General features: G+C 38.6%; 1 protein-coding gene across 2 annotated transcripts in view; it reads left to right on the forward strand.

The window, feature by feature from the left end:
- The window catches only part of SPOCK3 (SPARC (osteonectin), cwcv and kazal like domains proteoglycan 3), a 115,610-nt gene that overhangs the window by 2,336 nt on the left and 85,979 nt on the right, over positions 1-27,295 (forward strand). The window lies entirely within an intron of this gene.

Here is a 27,295-nt window from a genome sequence, read left to right on the forward strand (position 1 = left end):
TAATGGAAAAACTTTTTTTTTAAAAAAGTGTCAAAGTTTTCTTGTTAGAGCAAGCATACTTTGGATTGCCATTGTTTCTTTACTTTGAAGAAAAGCAATAGCTGAATGCTGCTTAATTTTTTGTATGCATGTTAATAACTTTGGTTTTAAATTAACCCCTCCCCCACTGAATTACTAAAAGAGAGAGAGAGAGACTGCATACAGTAACTGGTCGTGGTCTCTACACTTGAGTCACTAATATTATCTTATTATGACAAATTGTCCGTGTTTCATTAGCACTTAATTCTTTGCACATTTCTCTGTGCTCTATACTATTCTGTTTATCACTTTAAAGAAATATTTTTGAAACCTCCAGCAAACTCTTCTCTTCTGCTTTAAGTTGCCGGAAAGCAGGCACCCCAATAATAAGAGCAATTTCATCCTCTAAATAAAATTAACATGTTTTGGCCCTTCTTTGGGTTCTAATGGTGTTCATAAAAAAGACGGACAAATGAGAGTAGACAATATAGGATAGGGTCCTCACTACTGTTTTACTAGTAAGGAGAGAAAACGTATGTCAAGGGCATACCATCTTAAGTTGATAAATCATGAACAATGGAATGTCAGAGGTTTTCTGGAAATAAGTTAATCTCAAGCAATAAGGTATCATTTTCTGTATTTGAGATTGGAATAGGTTTTCTTGGCTTATGGATAGAAAATACTAATTTCTGGGTTAGAAATGTACCCTGCTTCAAAGTATTCAAGGGGATTGGTCACAGCTTACTAGTTCCTAGGCTGCATCATATTCTTATATGCTGAGCTCCATGAACTCTCTAGGGGAAAAATGCATGGGAATGGGCTTTGGATTAATAATCAGCATCTTTCTGAATTTGTTTATAGTGAAAGATTGATTTTGCTATATAGCCAGTTAAGTAAGGAGTATTGAATGTTGTGTGTGTGATAATTAATTGAGGGTGCTTATTACTACTGCAGTGCAAAGTTGCAAAACTTACAGTGGTGCTGTAAGCTGATTTTATCTGTAGAATCATTTTAGTTAGCAGCTGAATTTTCAGTAAGCCAGTGTGTCTCTTTGAATGAATGAATGAATGAATTGGAAAGGAATTCTAAGTGAACTGTTAAGTAAGCATCCATACATCATGGTTTCAAACATCTACCACAAATTGCATCACATACACTTTAAACTTTTTTGATTTCCTTGACACTAGAATTTCTAACTACTCCCTCTCAAAAAGAGAGAAAAATGTTTGTCTTGAGACTTTCAACTGGTCCCTTCAATAGTTTGTCTGTATCTGTGATTTAATCTGAAATCATAAGTTTTTCATGCTATTCCTTCTGCATTGCCAGTGTATGTATAGAATTTTTTGCCCATGCTGGAAATAGCATAAATGTATGGCCAAAAACAGTTGGGCAAGTAAAGGTGTCCACATGTGCATGACTAAATACATTTCAATAGTAGGTTTCAATTTTGTTTTTTAGCTTTTATTATTGTATGAAATGTTAAAAAATGCACTCCTCCTTCATGTAGAACTAGAGGCTTGAGATTTTCCAGTTCAATAGTATGTGATTATTGTAGGATGTGGGACTAGTGTCAAATCATTGTATGATATATCCATGAAGACTGCGATCTTGTGAATACTGAAGTGAAAGAATAATGTAACCTACTTCTGAGATGCATATGATCATGCTGCTCTTGTGTTAACTGATACTTTCAATGCATTATCCCATAAAACTGAATAAGTAAATGCATTGTAAAAGATCCTTGTTGGTGTTGTGTGTGGTATTATTGGGATATTAGCCAGTTTTTTTCTGTATCTGAAACAAACAAACCTGTTCTAAGTATTAAAGTATTTGGAGAATACTCCCTATTGAGTCTTCCAATAAAATGTCCTGGTATTGTGTCTGTTTAAAATACGGGTTGCTAACCTGTGGCCTTCCAGAAGATGTTGGTCTGCAGTTCTCATTTTATTTCAACTAATTCTACAATTCTTTAATTATTGGCTGCGCTAGTGGGGGTTAACGAGAGTTGTAGTCCAATAACATCTGGAGGATCGCAGATTACCCATATAAATAAATTTCAGAGCACTAGTGATTCAATCCTATATCCACTTATTTGGGAGACATCCCCATCGAACATAAGACTCTCTTGTGTTAGCTGGGCACAATTCATGTGGAAGAACTTTCTCCATCACAGTAGATTCATAAGACAAACTCCACCTGTTGAATGTTTTACTGTGCAGCAGCTGTTAAGGGCACAGGAGACTCGGTCATGAAAGGATGTAGTAAACCTATCTATGCTTACCACAACATCTGGATTTATTGTAAACAGAGTGTACATATGTTCATTTTTCAAGGAGAGCTTGTGCTCAATACATAAAAGATGGCATGATTCCACAATCCTGAAACAACTAATTTTGAAGTAGTAGCTGTTGATATCAAAGTGGCTGACTATTTAGGAACGTTCTGAAATAATTTAAGATTATGGTTACAGCTGCCTGAGCTTTTTAATTCAGCCTCAGCAAATAGGTGGTGAAGGCCTGGGAATACATTTTTAATACCTTAATAATATAAAAAGTCTTCCTTTATTCAATTCCACTTCTGTAGAACTTTGTTCTTTTTTTTTTTTTTTTTTTTTTGAGTGTGGAAAGGATTTAGAATGTTTAAACAGTTTTAAAGTGTGTGACAAGCAAGCTTTCTGTAAAATAGGAAAAATCCTATCTCTTTCAGAGGTAATTCTGGTGTGAAAAGAAGTATTTAAAGGCTTAACTCAGAGTTAACTGACAGGATTGATTAATGTGTAAGATAATGACCCTGACTTCTGGCTCATTGGCTCAGCTTTCCAGAAGTGATTTAGAACACAATGAAAGAGAATAGAGAGCTGTTCTGAAATAATTGTCCATAATCGGGGAATGTCTTAGGCCAACATTGGCTTTACACCATGTTGTTGCAACTTTGCCTGATGTCTTATAATGTTGGCATTACATTAAATTGGATTTTTTTACTAAAATGATATCCATGGAATGGTGTAAATTTCAAATAATCTTTAGTACTTTATATGAAACTTAACATGACATTTCTGCTTCTTAAAAGAAATGAATTCTCTTGTGACAGTCCAGAAGAAAGTTATTCATCAGCTACATTGCAAAAGCTATGTGTTACCCAGAAACAGCAGAAAATTTATGTTTTGGGAGTATGTACTGACTTTGTACTTAATTCCAGCAGACAGTGGTCATATTACAGGGCAGAGGGGCAATCCTGATGATGTTTAAACTGAAAATTAGCTTGATGAAGGGTTGAAGAGGCAGTATTATTTGGAAGCTTGTTTCCCATGGACATCTGAATATGGCTTCATGACTGAGCTGAGATGTGAAGCTAGGACATCTAGCTCTTAACCATGTTACTACACCAGCTGTTTACATTAAGTAATATGGGTGATAGAATTTGGAAAGATAATATTCTTGAAAAATGAAATGGACACAGCTGACTACTGACTGACTCTGGTCTTCTAAGTGTGACTCTTAACTGGAAGGTTCCAACAACACAGCAGGATTCCTCAACTGTCAAAAGTAGCCCATCATCAACTATACAGAAAGCTAATGCAATTTCCCAAGAACTGGAATAGCCTTGATCAACATTACCTTGAAAAGTGCTGATCTTGTCCAATAAGAAAGCCAGATCCCTGTCTAAAATTTCAGATTTTCTTATCTGCATCTTATGCAGGGGCTTGGTTTTGTGTATACACAAAATATAGCATATCTCCAAATCCTTGGAGCCACCCCGTAGCCAGCAGGTGGGGGGTGGGGTGGGGTGGAGAGAATTCCTGGAGTTCATGTACTGAGCAAGCCTTGCCAAACAAGCAAGTCAGAGCTTAAAAGTTCTTTTCGTGCTGAATATAACCCCAAGTGGATCTGGTACAAAAAGAGCTTTTAAGCTCCATGCCTCACTTGGATATGACTTGCAGTTTCTGCCTTCAACCATGTATGGTTGAAATTGTGCAAGTGGAAATGCATTTAGGATGCCGGCATGCATCTCTTTTCCTAACTGAGGTTTGCGGAACAGCAATCAAGGAAAAGCTACAATCCAGCAAGAAGCTCCCAGTGGTGTTATAATGGCCAGAGTGTCAACAAGGACACACCTATTTTTTGTAGTACTTGACTGTAGAGATTTCAGGATGGCATCCAGTAGGATTTATTGGACTGTGCTGTGCTGATCAGTTCTTTGTAGAATAAGTGCAGGGTTTTCTTTTTTTGTTTTGACTATAGCCCTATAGCTCTCCCTCAGTCATCTCTCCCAAGTTAAACCACAGCTACTATGTTTATCAGACTTGTTGCTGAACCATGAAGATCTATAGACTGAAGAAACAATATATAGCCTCCGGCAAGGAAGCAGAGTCCAGGTCTGAAAGTAATTATTGATGAGCCTGTTGATTACATGATTGAAAAGTATCACATGGTAAACATAGTTGGTTTTCATAAAAAACCCCCAAAAACATGGAACATCTCATGGGATTGATAGCCGAGTAAGTTAGCCACCTAACTTGGGAGAGCCTCTCATTTTCTTTTCTCTTTTATATAGACGGGGGGTAAATGTCCCACAGCAGAAGTAGTTCTGTAATATTTTATTGCTTTTCTTTTCTTTACAAAGTTGCTTTTTATGCTTAGGGCTTTGACATATGCTATAATATTCCTAGTTTGTTCATCAATAATTCTGTTGCAGATTATAGACAAGAGCAACTAGAGGAGAAATTCTGAGGTGACTGAAATATAAATTAACTTAGAAATCTATCCTGTCTTTATACATTTATCTAGTATTTGTGTCCTGCTAATGAATTCCTCTTTATCCCTGATTCCCTGTTTGACCTCAGAGTACTAAGGGGGAAAGAAACAGTTTAGTCAAATTGCATGTAAATAGATTGGTCTACTTGTAAATGAAAAGTAGGGAGGGGGGAATGCTCAGGTTGGCTAAGCGATCTTTTCTTTGGTCTTGGAAAGCATTAGTTGAGAGAAGCTGATTATACTGCTGGATATTTCAGAGTTAGAAGAACATTAATATGCTCTTCTTTAGATTGGCCTTGTAATCTTAGGTAAAGTAGATAACTGTTTCATCTTGTCTTTATCGCCTTTCTCTGAACAAATAATCTTTCTTTTACTTGCTGCAGGTGATTTAGTGGATATGGATATCCACCATTAGTCTTGTCTTATGTCTTTAATCTTATTGGAATTGACTTTTGCCATCTGTGCCTATTAAACTGCAGCTATTATAAATAGTTTTGGGATGTATGAATAGGTGGTGCCAGCAGACTTTCTTCTTGTTTTATATATAACTTGAGGTGAAAAATCTGGAGACAGAAATCAAGTACAGCATGGTTTTAATGCTCAGACTGTTCTGTTTCTTCTAAAAAGGGCAAGGCTTTCTCTGTTCTGCTTCTAATATCTGAACCAGAAGACTATAAACACTGGTATTTGAATACTATGTATTATACTCTTTTAATGTGTATTTTGTGTAAACTGCCTTGAGGTTTTTACAATTAAGTGGTATACAAATGATGTTAAATCTTTGTCTTCATTTCATAGCTGGTAACATAGATTGCTGCTAAGTGTTTTTAAGAGGACTGTTCTATATAGTGGTACATGTGCCATGTTTAGCTCACCTTTTCTAAGCTTTCACCTATGAGTCACTTACCTGTTTCTAATCTTGTCACTTGATGATCTTGTTATCAGATCCTTTCATAACATTTCCTCCTTTATTTCTGCCTTAAGTGTTTAGTTTCATAAATCTGTATTTAGCTTGTAAGCAGTATGCCTGTGTAGTAATAGTTTGCATCTATATAGTAATTGTTTTGTGTGAAGTGGCTGTCACTGTGCCCCTGGATTTAAAAAAAGGTTTATCACATGTACACAGTACCTGTCAGTCGAGGTAAGCTTTCCAAATGGTAAGCTTGTTACTTAACTACCACTTCAACTAATCATGTAAGTTGGCCCTTTGTTAGCATGGATTCCTTATGCTGTTGACAGCAAAGAGATTTGTTTTGAGAATTTTATTCTGCTTATGCAATTCAATTCACTAAGGCTTTTTCACGCCATGTGATTGGTGGGTAGAAGAGTTAAAACTCGGGCTTTTCCAAACCCTTGTTTATAGTTAACAAGAGCCATCTGCATTGAAATGGGCTTTTGTGCATGGATGTCCATTTTGGCTACGGTCCATGCCATGCAAAAGGTTGCTTCACCCTGCAAGCACCTTGGGGAGTGCATGTGGATGGTTTCTGTATGGTGAAACTCATGGTTGGTGCAACTGTTAGGAGTATCTGTTATGAATGGACTAATTTCGGGTACTCTCACCTTGCAGATGATTAGCAGTAGCAGCACTAACCATCTCTTTGAGGGAACCTCATCTTTGGTAGTGTGCATAGAATAGAGCCTGCTGTTGTCTGCAAGGAGTTCCAGATTGTCTTTGTCTTGTGCAGCACATAGCATACAGTTGATCAACAACTGTAAGCAGCAGACTTCACTACTGGTGGCACCAGCTAAAGGTTCTTAATAGCTTTTAGGGTGACATTGGCCTGGTCATTTGTGCTCTATGTGACACACACCCATGGGAAATAATATTCTTATGGCTTTATTGTGTGTTGTAACTTTCCTAAATGTCAAATGATACCCTTATCTATCCATCTCAGATGCTTTATGATTTTCATAGCAAATTTACTAGAGACAGAATGTTAGACTTACTAGCTGTCATTCCAAAACTCCTCTTAAATTTGGTTCATCCATAATTTAAGGAAGTATTGCAACTTCTTGGCTTTTCTTCTCCAGCATTTGCTTCCTGTGAAAGCCTACTGAAATACAAGGAATCCATAATTTTTTACATAGGATTAAACATGCCATGAAAAAGTGAGACTTGAGTTTGATCTTACTCTTGCTGTATTTCTAAACTTCTTGCAGTTCTCTGAATAATTGCAGATTGGAATATTGAATGTATTAGTTGAGCAGGAATCACATTTTATTAAACCTTTTTCTTAACTCTGATCTTGCCACAGTGCTAAGTGGAAAGCAGGTGTAAATTTGCCTGCAATTTAAGTAAGTCTGGCTCAGGGATATTTTTCTATTGGAGACAAGTGCTAGCCTTTTTAAAAAATAAAATAAAATCATGAGACTTGTTTAATACATTTGTAATTAATTTTCATATTTGTTATTAATAATTAAAATGGCTTTACCACCCTTCGTCCAAGGATCATAGGTGGTTTACAATATAAAACACAAAAATACATAAGGTAGTAACAAACAAAAACAATATCCACCTGCAACAGTAATGCTTTACATGTAATATTAATGCTTTTGGTTGCTATATGTAATATAAATTATTTACAGGATTGTGGCCCACATTGATAGGCTGCAAAAGTGTGATAAGTGTCATTGCCCTGCATAACCTAGGTTTTCTTAATGTATATCATATTTGTTGTGGTATACCTGCTCAGCAATTTTTAATGATGCTCAGAGTTATTGTTATGCATCATGGATTCTTAGCTTTGATGGGACCCTTGATAGGACTCTCTAGTAATTCGAAATAGAACCTTTCCTGCCTTTTTATTTTGTTCTCAGTCCACTAATTATTGCTCCCATATGTGCCACACTGAAATAAATGTGAAGCAGCATTGCTTTGTGGATTAGAATATACATCAATAAAATGATGATAGTGCACAGAGTGGCAAGTGGAGCAAATACAATCTCTTTTGACATCTTATTGCTAAATGTTGGGCACCTAGATTTGCAGCTTAGGTTTTCTGACAGCTGAAATAATTTAGGAAGATGTGCCAATATTTTGCTCTGTTGTTGTTCTGTAGATGTGCTCATCTGTCCCAAGATGCATAAACGTCATTATCTTTGATGTGGTGCAATTTCTGTATTTGTTCTCAATTCTAAAACATGCCTGGCCTGGCATAGAAGATTGTAGGACTGGCTTAAAGATTAGTACGTCCGTAAATGGATAATATTTGCACCAACTCTCAGTAAACTGAGAGTCATGTGATAAATTCTCACATTATTGGAAGAGTGAATTCTGAATCTTGAAGCAGGCAGAAGTGTATGACTTTTGATTTAGTTTAGAAGAGATGTAGCTCATGTAACAATGTAAGCTGAGCAGTCATGGCCTCTATTAATGACTGTAATTTTAGTTGTTGCACTAATAAGCTTGTAAGATGAACAGTTGCTTAATGGCTGGATATATTTTGCAAGCTGAAATTAATGATCTTCGTTATCCAGCTGCTAACATAAATCACTTTCCTCATTGATTCTTAAATGTGATGTATGTTATGAAAATAGAAGATCCTGGAGTGAAAGTCTCCCATACTGCTAACTAAGGAGACTACCACCATAAATAATTATAAATGAAGAAGAACACTTCAAGTAGTCTGTATCCTGCATCTTAGTTTTGTAAGCTTTGCTGATTTTAAGAACGGGATCCTTGTAATATTAATTCTAATTGTGTTTTGCCTACAAACTCCACAATTCTATGATTCTATGCAGTGGATGATTGGAATCACATCTGTGTGGCCCTGCCTAATGTGTGCAGGTTTGATCCATTTGAAATATTTGCATAGCCTCTCCATAATTGTAAGGAGATAAACAGCAGTATCTTGCATATGTGTCCAGGAATCTGCATGTGCATGTATTCAAACACATGACCCTTGAAAACAAGCTTATGAGAGAGGTAGTATATTTGCTGGAGTCAACTGTGCACTGCTCTGACTAACATTCTGAATTGTGCTATACCCAGAAATGTACTGTTACATAGAATTATTCCATAAGGACTGGTGAATGTGTGAGTTTGGGTACCTTGAGGAAATGTAATCAAGAAAGATTACCTCTCCAAGATAGCCTCTTGAATAGATTGAATAGATTTCCTGCCTGCCTGGACACCTAGAGTGAGCTGCTATTATTCTTCTCACCCTAAATTTACATCTTAGTAGCATCTATGTTTACCTAAGGAGTGCCTGCCTCTGGAGTCTCAGATCTTGCAATCTGCATCTGATGACCTTTCAATTGCCAAATGGCTTCATTGTTACCATCATAGCAACTCATTATTTTCATTGATTTAATCATTACGCTTCCTGCCACTAAGCAACTTGCTAGAAATGGTCAGAAAATAAATGGTGTGTGTGAGAGAGATTACCCAGAGCATGCTGTTGATTAGTCCAGTCATGAACACAAAATAAAGGTTAACCATGAACCCTTAACAGGTGGGGTGAAGGACAGGGAAGCAAAACAGTATGTAGAGCTAGAGACAGACATCATGAGGGAGCCAGAAGTCAGAATATGCAGAACACATGACACAGACCCGCAGTTTACATGGTGGTGAGAGGAAGAACAAAAATAAGGCCTGGGAGGGGGAAGAAATAGAGAGGTTAAGGGATGGAGGCTCAGGCTTGTGAAGGGGCAACAACAGAGAGGCTAGGGGAGATTTTGCTGTGGTTCATTGCAGGAAAGGAAATAATTTTCTCCCATAAAAGCATGGGCTCCCAAATTCTTATTTGTGGAAGGGTGAGTGGACGCGGGGATGTTTGACCAAGAAATTGTGCTTAAGATTCTCCCATATGTCATTTATGCTACTGTAAGGTGCAGTTCTTCACCCATTTATGAAACATCCTTTTGCACTGCCTACTTCTTCCTTTACTCTTCCTCTTGCCTCTCTGCACTACTAAAATCAACACAGTCATGCTTTCTCTGTGCTGCTAAAAAGAGCAATAGAGGCATGGCATTGTGGCTAGAGCATCTGCCACAGTAGCCACTCTAGGCACACAGCCCCATTTACAATGCTTCCCCCTCCCTTCAGCCAAGATAGGATATGGAGGAGGCAGTGTGTCTGGAAAAGAAGAAGCAAGGTATATTTTCACATACTACTAAGTACTCTGTACTAGATTTGATGTAGCTAATCACAGAATGGATCAAAAATCCATGAAGAAATATGCACCATCATTTCTATTCATGCAATGTCTGCTGAAAATACTCATATTTGTTGACAGAGCTGAAACCTAACTCTGCTACTGCAGCAGATGAAATGCTGTGCTACTTTAGGAAGATTAATTGAAGCACCAGCACTGTTGACAGGCCAGTTTATGTCTTTGTATTGTACAAAGAGAAAACCCTGTAAATTGTCAGGCTGCAGGAACAGAGTTAACAGTGATGGTGGCTTGGGTGCATCCTTCAAGAACACGTTGGGCTTTTCGACATGATCATGAAACATTTTTCAGCCTTCAGCCTTGTAACCAGTTAGATCAATAAGTGTGAAGTACATATCAGAGGGATTTACAGGTGCATAATTAGGCATTAGATCATGGGTAGTTAAACTAAGGCCCAGGGGCTGGATCCGGCCTAATCGCCTTCTAAATCCGGCCCACAGACAGTCTGGGAATCAGCATTTTTTTACATGAGTAGCATGTGTCCTTTTATTTAAAAAGCATCTCTGGATTATTTGTGGGGCCTGCCTGGTATTTTTACATGAGTAGAATGTGTGCTTCTATTTAAAATGCATGTCTGGGTTATTTTGTGGGGCGTAGGAATTCATTCACCCCCCCAATATAGTCCAGCCCCCCACAAGGTCTGAGGGACAGTGGACTGGCCCCCTGCTGAAAAATTTTGCTGACCCCCACATTAGATTGTGGTTTTAATGTACTTACATCTGACAGATTGCACCGCCCCCTTTCAGTGTATCTCTAAAGGTCATACTTGTTCTCCTGCCTTGCATCATAACTAATATGTACAAAAGTTTCCTCTGAGTTTTGATCTTGAAAACTTTGCAAAATAGAAAACAAAATTTGGTATGTTATGTTCGAGTAAGCATGGTTTCTGAACACAATTTGTGTCCTGAGGGTAGCAAAACCTCTTCCCTTCACAGCAGGGGTCATTAATTTTTGACTCTTCAAATGTTGGATTTTAGCTCCCATCATCTGTGACCATTGTCTACTCTGGCTGGGGCTAAGGCAAGTTCCTGTTAGACAAACAGCTGTCTATCTGGTGGGGAAAGTGGATAGAGATGTTTTTCTCCCTCTCATCTCATAACACTTGGACTATGGGGCACCCGATGCTGGGAAATTCAGGAGAAAAAAAGTACTGTATTTTTTGCTCTATAAGACTCACTTTTTCCCTCCTAAAAAGTAAGGGGAAATGTGTGTGCGTCTTATGGAATGAATGCAGGCCGCGCAGCTATCACAGAAGCCAGAACAGCAAGAGGGATTTGCTGCTTTCACTGCGCAGCAATCCCTCTTGCTGTTCTGGCTTCTGAGATTCAGAATATTTTTTTTCTTGTTTTCCTCCTCCAAAAACTTGTGGTCTGGTGCATCTTATAGAGCGAAAAATACGGTACCTCGTCACAGATTACAAAATTAAACTATGGAATTGCTCCCACTAGAGGCAGCAATGGCCACAATTTTGGATGGCCTTAAAAGAGATTAAACAAATTCATAGAAGTTAAAGCTGTTTTCTACCTCCACTATCAGAGGGTGTATGCATTTGAATTCCAGCTTCTGGAAACCACAGGAGGGCAGAGTCCTGTTGTTTGTGCTCAGCTTCTGTTTATAGGTTGGTCATTGTGTTGGCATCTGGTTGCCTACTGTGAAAACTAAATGTTGGACTGGAAGGGCCACTGACCTGTTCAAGAAAGTTCTTGCATTTTGTGAGTGGCAGGGTGTTGCCTCAATTGCATTTCAGTGCAAGTAAGGTTGTCTTGGCATGTGCCTTTATAACACACACACTTGCTTTGTTTGCACAACGTGGTCAACCAAGCTGTGGTTTAATATGACCGAATGAATGTGTGGGTTCCTGGAAAGCTGCATGCTGCTGCTTCATTCTTCCCCAGTATATTTTGATTCCTGCACCACATTGAACTATGTAGCAGTTTGACTTGGCATTTTGTCTGAATGTGTTTTGTCTACTTACTAATTATGAGCTCTAATCAAGAACAACCTGAGAGTTTTTTTAACCACACACTCCTGTTTGGCCTTCAGCCTATAGGCTTAGGCTATAGCCATAAGACCAAGAGATCAGGAGATTCAAAAATGAAACAAATATATTACTTAAAACCTTTTTAAAAACAATATAATTATTTAATAGATTTGATAATAAAACTAAGCTTTGGTTGTTGTGTGCTTAAATAGTGATGCTACCTTAAAGAAGTATCTGTTCGCTCAAGCTAGTTTACTTTTGTAATAAAAGCCAGTAGTCTGTGTCCTAATTTCCCCCCAGTTAGCATTCATTGGATATCTTATTCTTAAGTCTTCTCATAAGAATGCATCACAAAATTCTTTTAGTTGCTTGAAGACTTGTAGCTTCTTGAGATCAGCTGTCTTTAGTTTATCATTCGGCTTCAGTTCTCATATAGGGCATTAATGGAGTCTTCCTCTCCCTGCAGACTTTATCAGCTTTTGCAGTTTCAGTTGCTTTGTTGTTCTGCTTTTGGGCTGCTGCTCCTTGTTGCCACTCTGTTGCCCTCCCTAACTATCCCACTCTCAGTCTTGGCTCTTTCTGGCATCTATCTTCAACTGATGTTCACTGTGTCATCTTGCCCTTTTTATTCTCTCTGGCTCCAACCTTCCAACCAATCACAAATTACATTTTGGTGTCCTGACAGCTTATTGGTTCCTAACTGAAAACCTGTGAGTGAAGATAGAACGTTCTGCCATGAACCTATCCTTGCCCGTCCTTCTGTTCAACCCACCACACACAATTCTGGTCTGAAAGCACTATGCAGTATAAAATAGCAGTAAACCTCTCAAGGCAAATAGTCAGTTCCTTGGTAACTGTAAAATTACCAAATTTTAACCTGCTGATTCTTCACAGGTTGCCAACAGTAGAGCACCTATTCAGTATGTTTTCCAGATTCAATTAGAAGTAAGCTTGTAACCTTTTAACCTCATACAGTCAACAATTTACAAACCAAATAGTATTATGCCACAGAAAACATTCTTATTTATAAATTCATATTAGACAACCCCTTTCGTCCTGTCCTTACTGATTCTCTACAACTTGAATGATTACAGTGCATGCTGAAGTTCCATCCAGCTGATGTTTCACCTTCTCCTGAATGGTGCAGATTGTCATTTGGGGAACGTGTTTGGATTATTGTATCTTGCCATATTAAGCTGAGATAGTATGCAGACTTTTTGGCCAGGCATGCTCCTCCTTCACACAACATGCTGCATAGCAATCAGACAAGAAACTGGGAACAATGATTATCCTGGGATAAGCCAGGATATTAAAAATAAGTTTGAAGTTGGTTTAATAGCCTGGTTTGTTCTGAAGCTGGAAACACTAGTTTTGCAGTGTTGGTGAAATTGTGGCCAATTGTGGACTTCCTTATTTAATTGTGGCTTATGTATGGGTAAGAGCAAAGGGGCTGTGCGTGGAGAGAGAAAACCTCAAGCACACCCTGATGCAATAAGAATGAGATATGAGCATCTGAACTGAGCCAAGTATGTTTCCATTTAATGGTGCCTTCTGAATTCTTGGCATCCTGAAAGATTTCCTAGCAGTATAATATTTGAAACTTTGTCTCTTTATAAAAATTTCAAGAGCACACAGTTGTATCTAAATTTCAATGCCAGGAAGTGGTTTATGTAGCTATTACAATACTACAGTACATCATAGAGCAGAGTTTAGGGCTGCTAAGGCGAGAAATAATTCTGTTCTTACTGCGTCACATTTGTAAATAAAACAACAGAGTAAATATTTGGGAAGCAGTATTTCTAGTCCAGAAAACAGAATCTTTCCCAGTAACTGAACACCTAAATCTGAATGTGCAGAGGAAATTGCTTCAGTGATGCGTTAAGAGTTAGCTAATTTGTCTACATTCTGTAGGAGTATATACAGCAATAGCATTTATTCAAGCAGAAGGGCACAAACAGTTGCATTCTCATCGTCTTGTACTATGTATTGCATGTATTACACATCACCTTGTGGGAAGAAAGTCACCTGAGAGGCTGTTGGTACATGAAGAGCTCTCAAAGGTTATTTACTAGGTTCAAGATAGAGCTGTGGCCTGGAAGCAAGAAGGATCTCTAGTGTACAGTGACATACCTTTAAAACAAGCAAGCAAACAAAAAAACTGTGGTGAAAATCTAGTAAGTCAACTGAGACAACATTTCAGTGGTCTTCTGCACCAGATTTATTATAACTATGTATAGCATGCATTTGATACATCTTTTCAAGATTTCAGCATGCAATTGTTTCTGTAAATGGGTTAAATTATGAAAATAAGGTAAAGGTCTGCTATGGTACAGCTAGGTAATTGTGAAGTTTTGTGAACAGTGGCGGGAGAAAGGAGGACATTCCTTTGCATTCCTCTCACCTTCACGACCCTGTTCTGTAACTAAGCAGTTTTTGCAGTACAAAATGATGATTATTGCAATTGTTCACCAAGTATTGTTTTATCCTTTAACAATTTTTATGGTAGTTGGTATAAATTTGAGCACAGTCCCCGACATTCACATGTACCCTGTGAACATCTGTAGGGAAGGATATATAGTTATACATACAAAAGCTTCCCTATGTTATGGATTCAGAGTTCCAAGTCCAAGGAAAACCTCCAGCTCAGTTTAAATAATATTACATTTTCAAGTTATGACTCCCAAAACGTATTTGTGTTAAATCGAAGGCAAAATGTGAATACCCACAAGTTTATTTTTGTTTATCAATGTACTTTCTTTCTTAAGGGGGTTCTTAAATCCTCCACTCCATTTACAAGATCAAATATACAAAATTCTTCACTGTATTTAAAGCCACTGAAGAAAAGCTGATAAAAAGCTGAAGCTGCACAGTTAAATGATAGAATGTATCTAATATTTTTTGCAAGGCTACAATTTCCTTGTTTCTTCCTTTGAACATGTTGCAGTCAGGTATCATTTTTGTACTCTGAAACAAATTCTCTCTCTCTCTCTCAAAACTCATGCCAATTCTTACCATCTTTGCCAATTTACTGGTAGGACAGCTCATAGCCATGAACAAAAGACATTCCCTCTTCCAATTTCCATTTCATACTTTCTAAGCTAGGGTGACTCATCAGTTTGATTTTTAAAAAGCAAAGATGACTAGCCTGTGGCCCTCTTGATGTTGGACTCCCTGATGATTGTCCATGCTGTCTGGAGCTGATGTGAATTGGGAGGCTGACTTGGATAATCACAAGTTCCTCTGTTTTAAAGGAATGAAAATGAAGATTTTCTGTGAGGTACTTGGTAGAACTTAGGAGGATTGTCTCTGTTATTTGAAGAAAGAACACAAGATCTAGAACTCACTGGATAATTTGGATACTTTCTTAAGCAACAGATAAGATAGATGCTGGCAAAGGAGATGGCCGCCCCTTCTTCATGTTCTGTGTCACTACATCCTGCTAATGTAGGAATTATATGGGTAGGATATACCTGTTCCTGTTTCATACAGTTTCTGACTGGGGAGGGAGGAAATTGTGCATAGATGTGTAGGGGAAAGATAGGAAGGATATATATACAAACACAGTGAAATACTCACACACCACTGGGGCTTTGATGGCTGACATGTCTTTCCCTTTTCATTTGATAGTGAAATCACAGCCATCAGTTATCTATCCATCCTGTGTGTCAACAAATGCTGATGAAAAAATAAATATATGCTGTGCTTCTGTAAGCCTATGGATCTGAACTGCAGCACCAGTTCCTCTCTGCATTGGAACTAATTTCCAGATCCTAGAGATAGAAATGGATGTTCATTCCCATAGGTGTTTTTCCTGAAAATAATTTGGGTAAATATAACTTGTCCCATTATAACAGTTAATTCTAGTTCTTAGAGATGAGAAATAATGTTTACTTAATTTGCATTTCTCTGGGACTGGAGAACCAATGGCTTTTTATACTATTAAGATTTAGCACCTGTTAACCATTTTATAAATAGGACGTAGGTGGCACTGTAGGTTAAACTACAGAGCCTAGGACTTGCTGATCAGAAGGTCGGTGGTTCGAATCCCCATGACGGGGTGAGCTCCCATTGCTCGGTCCCTGCTCCTGCCAACCTAGCAGTTTGAAAGCACGTCAAAGTGCAAGTAGATAAATAGGTACTGCTCCGGCGGGAAGGTAAACAGCTTTTCTGTGCGCTGCTCTGATTCGCCAGAAGTGGCTTAGTCATGTTGGCCACATGACCCAGAAGCTGTACGCTGGCTCCCTCGGACAATAAAGCGAGATGAGCACCACAACCCCAGAGTCTGCCACGACTGGACCTAATGGTCAGGGGTCCCTTTACTTTTTTACCCTTAACCATTTTATAAAGGGATGCAGGTGGCCTAAGCCACTGAGACTCTTGGGCTTGCCAATTGGAAGGTTGGAGCTTCGAATCTGCACGATGGGGTGAACTCCCTTTGCTCTGTCCCAATTTCTGCCAACCTAGCAGTTCGAAAGCATATAAGTGCAAGTAGATAAATAGGTACCACTGTGCCAGGAAGGTAAACAATGTTTCCGTGCACTCAGGCACTCATCAAGGTCCTCCTTGCACCAGTAGCAGTTTAGTCATGCTTGACACATGACCTGGAAAGCTTTCTGTGGACAAATGCCGACTCCCTCAGCCTGAAAAGCGAAATGAACGCTGCACCCCATAGTCAACTTTGACTAGACTTAACCATCCAGGACTCCTTTACCTTTTAAACATTTTATAGCAGTTTTCATATTTATAGCTTAGGATATGAAATTTAGAAGTTCTTAGTTTTATGAGCAACAAAGAGTGAAGTGATATAACCATTAATAAAAACTCCCACAGTGACAACAGCAGACAAGTAAATGAGATTGTATGATGTTTCAATTATGTGTCATGGAAAAAATGCAAGTTATTGGGCTTTTAGTGGAAGAATGATGATGAGGTTGGTGGGGAACTAACATAAGGAGAACAAACAGCAACAGTTTAGAACTGGCATGATTTTCTCATTTGTAAAATATTATTCATTTTGATCCTGATATATCTGTGTTATGTGTTTCACCTTGTATAAGCTTGTAGGTTTAAGCAATTTAAATTGCTTAATGACTTTCTTACAGCTGTATTTTGCTTTTGTTTTCCTTCTTTATTAAAAAAATATCTTATTCAGTTATTTATGTAGTACTCAGAATATGAATAAAAATGATTTGTAATTTATCTCCATGATGCTCTTAACAACATAAATTAGATTTGCCTCAGAGACAGTGGCTTGCCCAGGGCCATATCAGGCTCAACAGGGATTTTCCCACTTTCCATGTCTTCCACTCCACAAATCTTTATATTTCTTGTCTCTCTCCCACTCCACTGTTAAAATTTGTCCACTCCTTAGAATATGCTAGGAAGAAGAGAAAGCTACTGTATTGCCCAAACTGACAGATAAACTTCTTTCAATGAAATTTGGTTACGCCTAGACTATTAACTATTTACAGTGGTACCTCAGGTTACAGACGCTTCAGGTTACAGACTCCGCTAACCCAGAAATAGTACCTCGGGTTAAGAACTTTGTTTCAGGATGAGAACAGAAATTGCACGGCAGCAGTGCGGGAGCAGTGGGAGACCCCATTAGCTAAAGTGGTGCTTCACGTTAAGAACAGTTTCAGGTTAAGAACGGACCTCCAGAACGAATTAAGTTCTTAACCTGAGGTACCACTGTATATGCTTCTATGCTGGTCCTTCTTGTTGGGATACTGCCAGGGAGACAAAGGCCATCATGACCCCACGTCGATTCCGGACGATCCATCGATCTCCCGTAGACACGCAGTATCATTCAATTAGCGACACGAGCTCCAGAAATAGCTTGCCACATTCCAGAGCTGATGCATGCTCTATCAGCAGAATTCGCACAGCGAAAGATGCACGCAGGAGAGCATTATTTACAACTTTATTCAGCGTTGGTCAGAACAAAGAAAACATGACTGCCTGCTTCAATGTCTCAGGCACAGAGAGAGAAACGAAAGCATAGACACAACAGAAACATCCTGTGAACAGGAAATATGCAGACTCTGTGACTCACAAAGCCTGCTCCCTTTTAAGGTGGAACGGAAATATCCTAACACTTCTCACACCTGCCACACCCTTGAGGAATCATATTGTTCTTAGTAACAATGCACTAGTCTTGTTTCTGGAAGCCCTGTGAAAATTAATGCTCCATTGAGCCCAGTAATAACTTTAACATCAAAATGAATGTTGTTTTTTTCAAAAAAATTAACACCATATGTTTGGCAGGTTTTTAATATGAACACTTAAATTGTTTTTCAGTAACATTTCCCTAAACTTAGTTTCCAATTATTGTTACTGCTCATCAAACACTTCATAGAGCAGCAACTTTCTGCATTACATAGACACCTAAGTAAAGATTGACCTGTTTGTCTTATGTAGAATGCAGAAGGGCATTGCTGGCAGATAACCACACATATCATACTGGAAGATGTGGATTAATGAACTCTTGATGTCATAGCTGACATTATTAGGTCCAGCAGTGCTGTTGTCTGAGTAGATATGGGCATAGGGTTGACATCTGGGTTTGTAAACAATATAGGAATAACCCAACTGGCTAAGGGTCTATCCTTTAATAATGTTAGATTCCTGTGCTTGTGTCCCTGCTCTGTGACTTGACGATGTGACTGGCTTTCTATAAGCAAGTATAAATATATCACCCACAATCTGTGTGGAGGGAACTATCAATATCCAGGACAACATATTGTTAAATTTCCATGGGGTGGTGGGGGAGAGAGACACTAAACAATATGAGTAGGCAATAAAGTTGTGAGTCAGTTTTGGTGAGCAATAGAAGTACTAGTTACTACTGTTAACTTTGCAGACTGTATCCTTCTGAGTAAGATTAGACTATTAATTCTGTTTTATAGGTGGATAACAGATTGAAAGAGTGTCCAAGGTCAAATCAGAGGTTCAGATACCATACCAAAGAACATGAAAGAGCTCTGGGCTTCTTCATTCCCTGCAGCCAAACTGCAGTTTGTGCCAACCTGAACTAGAAACCACATTTTCAGAACTTTAGTTTTGGTTTGCACAAACTAGTTTGTTCAGCTCTAGTGGGAAACTGCAAAAGTAGTAATATAAGTGGGAAATGCAGACATGGGAAGGTTATGTAAAAGCAAACTATGAGCTGGCATTATGTCTGAACTAAGCCAGTGATCCCATGGTAGATTAATGTTTAGGATCTTTACTCTAGTTCTTATATATTCAAAACTAGCTATTTTCTATGGGAGCACACCAGCTGTTTCTACTACTTTAGAATCTTCATTATTATTTGACCACTGTATGATTTTTATTTAAATCTTCCTTAGATTAATTTTCATTTTCAAGTTATTTATCTTTGTATAATTTACATGAAATGGTTATAACAATGAATAAGGAGGCTGTTAATGACCAGAATTTGAACAATCCTAGGGGCAGGGAGAGCATCCAGGTGTAGGAGAAATCACTCTGATATAGGTGAAATGCACTTTGAGAATTTGATGTTAATTTGTTAATTAAACAGGACTTCCATTAGAAGAATGAGTCCACTCTGTTTTCAGATGTTAAGGAAGGCCATATTGTATATAAAAGTATTCACATCTTGCTTCAATTTTTTGAATAAGTGGACTTTTTCAAGCTTACAATATATCTGCTCTTGAAAATTAGGTGATCAAATCACTGTGTGAGGAAATGTATGTCAGGTATGAATTCATAAATTAATGCAAAGATAGCAGTTTGCTAAAATTAGTTAAAAATAGGTTTAAACACATCAATACCTGTGTATGGGAGGGGTGTTTGTACATGAAGCTACATTTGAAAACCATTCAGAAACTTCCATTTTACAAAAGGCATAGCTATTCATTGACTGGCATGAGCCACATGGAGCATATCTCACCAGTTCTGAAACAACTTTATGGCTTCAGGTACCGTATTTTTTGCACCATAACACACTCTTTTTTCCTCCTAAAAAGTAAGGGGAAATGTCTGTGCGTGTTATGGAGGGAATGCCTACAGGTGGCATGCCTACGGATTTTCCTCCTATAAAAACTACGTGCGTGTTATGGTTGGGTGCGTGTTATAGAGCGAAAAATATGGTAGTTCCCAGAAATGGATATGAAGTGATAGTTCTGCCCTTGGCAGTCTTCTGCTGCTTGGGTCTGGGGTGTTCTGCTTTTAGAGATAAGATAGGTGGCAAATGAAAAGCAATCTCCCGTCTGGTGATTCTGTGGGATAGAACTTCACCTACAGGTACACCAGCCACCAACAATGTTGTCATTTTGGTGCCAAGTGGAGTTCAACCTTTACTGTTTATTCCAGTCTTCTAGGTTTGCAATGGATGATTTGGTTTAGCGTTCTTTGTTCAGCTGTTTATTATTGACTCTGTGCACTGTTTCTTTTCTTTTTAAGGGATCTGTTTTTGGGAGCTCAGAGACCTTCTGTCTAATGCAGGGATGAGGAAGTAGTAGCCCTTCAAACATTGCTAGATTATTGGTCACGCTGGCTGGGCTGATTGGAGTTGGAGAACAACAACACCTGGAGAGCCACGGCGTCTTCCTCCCTGGTCTACTGGGTTATTGGAGTGAGGACAGGAGGAGCCAGGCTGTCACTGCATTCTGAGCCCATTTGGGAATCTTCCTTTTAGCCAATATATACAGTATATTCTGGTCCCAAAAGTAGTGTCTGCATCTCTTGGTAGCCTGGAACCTGCTGCAGAAATACTCGCCCCATTTTTTTATTTTTTTTTATATGAGGAGGGGAATCATTACCAATGTCTGCAATTTTTCTGCAAGAGGAGTTCTGTATTCTAGTCTCCTCCAAATGACTTGTTAGTTGAACACTCATTCTTTTTTGCTTGCACAAAGCTTAAGCAGAAGTTATACAATCACTGCTCTTTATCGAGCATTCTTTCTTATTTTCTTTGCAGGGATGTCTCACATAATCCCATCCATTGATCATTATCCCATACTTTTTCATACATTTCCCCATAACTTCCTTAACTGCAAAAAGTCTGCTGTAGTGGATTTGTTGCTCCAGAGCACTTCAATCATTTTTTCATTATCATTTAACCCTTCATACATATACTGATGCCTGTCCCTTCCATAAAATACTGACAGTCTGGAGGAGACCACTGTCTTTTATCCTGCAAAACCCCACTCATAGCTCTTCATTATCTGCCTTCCTGTGCTAAAGGTTACAAATACGCAAGACAATGGGCACTTGAGAGATGAAGCCAGGCTATCAATTATAACAGCTGTACTATCATGATAGTAAGATATTTAAAGTACTTAAGAGATTGTTATCAGAGTGTGAAAGTTGCAAAGTTGTTTTTAACCTATGCCTTTTATAAGCTTATTATTACTTACATCTATCTACCTGTGTACTGCCAATGGCGGCTAAGCAATCCAATTCTATATATAGCATTCTTTGAAAAGGAGATGATGGCACAGCTATATTTAAATGCACAGTAGTTTGAAAATAAAATGTGTGCCCTAAGGAATGTTAGATATTTAGTCCCATTTAACTGTTGAAACCTCACTGACTCTGATTAGCTGTCATATGTTCATGTTATAATTATGTTACATATGGTAGCCTGTTAAGAAATGTCAAAGAATTTTTGAATTACTAGATGCTGTGCCACATTTCCTTAAGCTAGCTGTGTGATTCTACAGCTAGAGGGACTAAACTGCGCTAATTGCTGCTTTTAGCTGCTAATTGCCAGTGGACAGAGGAGTCTTTGAAAGAGAATATTTGATACTAGAGGCATATGCTTTTGTCTAGACCACCTATTACAAAACACTAAGCAATTTCCATAAACCAGGAGACAAAATGGTTAGGGTTAGGAAAGTTTTGGAATGAGTGGGAGTGCATTTCCCACACAGCTGCATGCCCCCCTGTGCCAGCCAGCCAATAATTTATACTTCTCTACTGTATTCTAAACTTCTCTTCCTTGCCATCTTTGCCATTTTGTGGGGGCCATGCAAATTCTTTGTACAGAATGGGCAACCTTTATGGATCTTAAGAGTAGTGATGGGAGGGGGGAGCTAACAGCCTTAGGTAGACTACTAGTCATCTTTTGCATTGAAGTAGCATATGGCTACTAGGGTACCAGGTGCCCCTGGCTAGTTATTCTGTGTCACTCCCTTAATTGTTGGTATCTTGGACAGTTTTTGTCTGGCTAACTTTCTTGGCACTAATAGCTACAAATCTCCTTTTGAGTATTGGGGAAAAAATGCTGTTTATGTCCTTTAGGTGTTTGGCCTGCCTTTTCTTGAAGGCTTGGGAATAAAAACAAATGTAGAAATACCCTCAGTTCTTGCACTAGGATTGCAAATTACCAATGCTGTGTGTGGTAATCTCAAATTTAGACTACTGTAAAGCAGTGCTAAGGAACCAGTTGCATTTTGCAACTGGTGCGGGTCCAATTGTATAAGTTCAAAGCTGCAATCTTGCATGTACTGGGACCCAATTGAACATTGCAGAAATATCTGAATAAGTGTGTGTAGGATTACACATGTAAATGTTTTAAAGGGTCTTTGAAAAATACACCTGTGTGCATAGCAAATGGGCTAGTAACAAATTTTATGAGTTGACAATTTTTATGGCCTTGCAAGGTTGGTATTTATGACACTGCTTGTAGCTATATCCAGCAGTTTATAAGCAACAACCACCCTCCCTGCCACCTCCTAGTTGCAAATGGCTTGCTTGAATAAAATGCTTCATATGTGGAGGTTGCTCAAACTACCATAATACTTCCTGGCATAGCAGTCTACTTCCACTGCAGCAGAAGAATTCCTATGAATTAGGGAGATTTGTGACGGCTGTAGAAGATGCGTAATTTATGTTAGTGATGGAGATGAGTCTGCAGTTACATGACACCAAGTCGGTGAAACAGAATAGTGATGTTTCATAGTCTGACCAGACCATAACACTGTTCACTTAGGGGGGAAATAGGAATGTGCTGATCTATAGTGCTTTCTAAATAAAAATGAACATTGATTTAAAAAACAACAGCAAAAGAAACAGCTGCATGGTCATTTAAGGATGGTAGATATTCTGTTCATATTTAGCAAGAGGAGTTAAAGCAAGGACTGGAGAAGAGGTAAAAAATCTAGTTCATGCTGAGTGACATATTCCATTTACAGATCTTAAAAAAGTAGACTTCAAATGTCAAATGGAATAACTCTTTCTTCATCTTCATGCGTATTGTAGATTATATCTTGTAGATTCTTCATCTTCATACGTATTGTAGATTATATATATATATATAGAGAGAGAGAGAGATTCCACAGCAGCAAGGTTTCATATATAAAGGATATGAGTACAGGAGTTGAATTAATCGTTGTACAAATGTCAGTTTGACCTCTTTCTGAGAGCAGCATTCAGAAACTTTTGGTACTATTCACTGTTTCAGAATGAATGGATGATATAATCCATTTTCTTGAAAAAGTAACATTGTATAAATTATAGGTTGGATTCTGTGCCAATGCTAGGGGTGTGGGTGTGGGCGTGCACATGCAAACAGTTCTTTAAAAGAAACATGAGAGCCCTGCTAGTTCAGACCAAAGGCCCATCATAGTCCAACATTCACAATGGCTTATCTGGATGCATATGGGATGCCTGTATGCAGGACCAGAGTGCAACTCTCCCCACCTGTGATTCCTAGCAACTGGTATTCAGAAGTATACTGCCTCCAACAGTGGAGGCAGAACATAGCTGTCATGGCTAGTAGTCACTGATAGCCTTATCCTATATTCATTTGTCAATATGCTTTCTAAAGCTGTCCAAGGTAGTCACCATTATTGAATTTTGTGGGAACAGATTTCTAAGTTTAACTTGGAGCTGTGTGGAGTACTTATCTTTTGTCTGTCTTGAATCTCCCAACATTCAGTTTTATCAGATAGTCCCAGGTTCAAGTAAAAAAAATAGAGAGAGAAAATTTCACCCTATATATTTTCTCCACACTACGCAGAACTTACATATCTTTTACATTGCCCCCTATTCACGCTTTTTCTAGAGTAGAAGGCCTCAAATGTTGCAAGCTTTCCTTATAGGGAAGTTACTCCAGCCACGGAATCATTTTGGCTGTCCTTCTCTTAACATTCCAAGCTATCCAATATCTTTTCTGAGGTGACTGATGGAATGGTAAACAATATTCCAAGTTCTGACTCACCGTAGATTTTATGACATGGGCAGTTTTACTTTCTGTCCCTTTCCTAGTAATCCCTAACACGGAATTGGCCTTTTCTCCCAGCTGTCACACACTGGCTCAACATCCTCATCAAGCTATCCAATACAACTTCAGGATCTCATTCTTGGTTGGTTACCACTAGAACACATTAGTATACATGTGATTATTAGTTCCTATCTGGACCTGGTGATTTGCCAGTTTTTAATTCATCAGTAAGGCCTAGAACAGGGGTCAGCAACCTTTTTCAGCCATGGGCCGGTCCACCGCCCCTCAGACCATGTGGTGGGCCGGACTATATTTTTTTTTGGGGGGGGGGGATGAATGAATTCCTATGCCCCGCAAATAACCTAGAGATGCATTTTAAATAAAAGGACACATTCTACTCATGTAAAAACACGCTGATTCCCAGACCGTCTGTGAGCCGGATTAAGAAGGCAATTGGGCTGCATCCAGCCCATGGGCCTTAGGTTGCCTACCCCTGGCCTAGAACTTAGTCTGTTCTTGCAGCTCAGGCACAAGGTTCTGCCCTACATCTTCCACTGTGAAAACAGATGCTAATAATTCATTCAGTTTTTCTGCAACCTCGTTCTGCTCCCGTAGCACACCTTTGAGTTCATTAATATCCAAAGGTATTTCCTAACCGGTCAACTGCTACTAATGCATTTTTTTTAAATGTTGCTGGTCTTCCTATTTTTAGCAATATTCTCCTCAAATGCTTTTTAGCACCCCTTTTAAATCGCTAATCTGAGATTTGTTAAACCTTTTTTTTTTTTTGGAAAACTTATTTGGACGGCACTAATATTTTCTGAAGGAAGCCTTTTTGCCTACAATAGTTTCCTTGGCTTCTTGTTAACTGTATTGACGCTCTGGTGGCACTTTCTTTTCCCTGAGCTGCATTATATATTTTAACTAAGCTTCTATTATTGTGCCCCCAACCCACAGCATTCTTGACAGATTTGATCCTTTTGCCTTTCTTTTTCAACTGTCTCCTCATTTGGGGGAACTTTTCTCTTTTGAAGTCAAATGTGACTGTGTTGGACATCAGTTGGCAAGTCTCCATTTGAATTTGAAAGCACCATGGTCACTGTTCCCAATCAGTTCAACAACATTTACATCTCACAACAGGTCCTGTGAAGTCCAGCTTCACAGCCCCTCTGGACAGTTTTTCACTAACTGTTCTAGGGCAGTCATTTAGGTATCTTGAAATTTTACCTCTTTGTTGTGACTAGAATATGCCTGTATCTAGTTTATGTGAAGGTAATTGAAATTGTTGGTTTTATTAAGCAATTTCTTCCTGGTTTTAGTATGCCTTTCAAGATTTCTTTGATCAGTTTGAAAAGGAGGATGGTAGCATACTTCAGTACTAAATTACAGTTGGGGCCTGGTGTTACCACACACAGTGATTTTGTGGAGGAGTCTGCTCCTTTCTAGATTTCTAGGAGCATGAAAGTATCTTACTCATGCAAATGAATATATTCTTACACAATGGAGTTCACTGGCACCTGTGTCATAAAACTGTATTTATACGTTGAACTCTTTTAAGTGTTTTCTCAAGGGATATAGATCCTTGGAAAGTCAATATTTTAGGCAGCCATATAATAAGAAATCCAATAATTCAATCTGATTGCGGAGCTGAATGAAATGACAAAAATCTGAATACTTATTAAAGAATTCATTTTGTAAAGTCAGATTTCATGCTCAGTAATTTTAATGTATCTATAATGCACCCAGTCATTATTAAGATATTTAGTCTTTTTTCACAGCTGTATTGCAATAATAACTACAGACCGTATTTTTCTTTATAGGGCTAAGTGTAACACTGTACATTGTTAAGTTGTGGCAATCTGCATTTCTGAATCAATGCGAATAATTATTTGTTTATTCATTATTATCAAACAAATAGTTTTCCACAATACTTTTAATTAGTCAGCTACAGTCTGCATTGCATCTTTGTTTCAAGAAAGACAAACAAATTAGAAAAGAAGTAAAAATAGAGGAAGAGAAAAAAAATGATAAAGCTGTTTCTTGTGATAGATTCCTTTCCTTCATACTGTAATAATTTCATGTCTGGCTGCATTTGACTGAGATAATGTATATGCTTTGTGTAGTCCCTTTAAAAATATTGCTTAAAATAGACAGTAGAAGAAGGCTAAAGCTGGGTTTAAGTTTCACAGAATGAAAAATTGTGAAAGGTTTTGCTACTGTTAATACTTGGCCAATGGCAGTTATTTGTTTTTATATTGAATTTCTATGCTACCCTTAAACAAATGGTGTGATAAACTTGTATGATGAACCACTTAACTGTAACATCCATAGCTGCTTTTGTTAAATATGAGTGGGTTTTTGAAGCTCTCTTTGGACGAACTTAGAAATCATATCAGAAAAGCTTGGGTGAGCCAGAGAGCTCAGAAAGTGTCTTTGCCAGTGTTCACCCCCAAATCTTGACAGCCAGTCCTTCACCCCCTATACTCCTCCCCTCCTACCATTTACCTCACAGGTGGCCAGATGTGATGGGACCAGCAAGGGGCAGGCATGTGAGGAAAGGAGAGGAGGATTGCTCTTTTTTTCCTACCCCCTCCAATATCCTGATGTGTTGGGTTGCAGTGGGCCAGGGCACAGAACCTTGGGAGAAGTAGTTCTATGCAGTGAGTTAGGGCAACAAAGACTTAGGGCAAGCCTCTGCACCAGGGGTTGTCAAGCTGGTGCCTACCACCCACTAGTGGGCGTTGCAAGATTCTAGGTGGGTGGCAGGGGGTTCTATAGCACAAACTGAATCCTCCTTCCATTGAGCACTGGTGGCCAGTAAGGAAAATTTACCACCAAGAAAGATGCTTTAGTGGGTGGTATAAAAAGGTTGACTACCCCTGCTCTACACATTCCACTCACCACATGCCTACTACAGCTGTTCCCTCCCCTTCATTTACCTAGCTAGAAGGAAAAAGTGTATTAGCTGGGAGAAGTTAGTTTCTGCAAGCGGTGTCAGGAATCTCTTGCTTTTGATTTAAACTATATGGATTTTATTGAAAAATATAAGTCATTTCTGGCTGAAGTGTTTTTTCTATGGCCTGCTGGTGTGTTCAGTAAAATCACTTGCCACAGTCAGGATGTTTTCTGTGAGGTATCTTTTTAAACTGGCAAGAGATAAGCAGCTGTTGCC

Source organism: Podarcis erhardii (assembly GCF_964252035.2).
Source record: "Podarcis erhardii genome assembly, chromosome: 9".
NCBI lineage: Eukaryota > Metazoa > Chordata > Lepidosauria > Squamata > Lacertidae > Podarcis > Podarcis erhardii.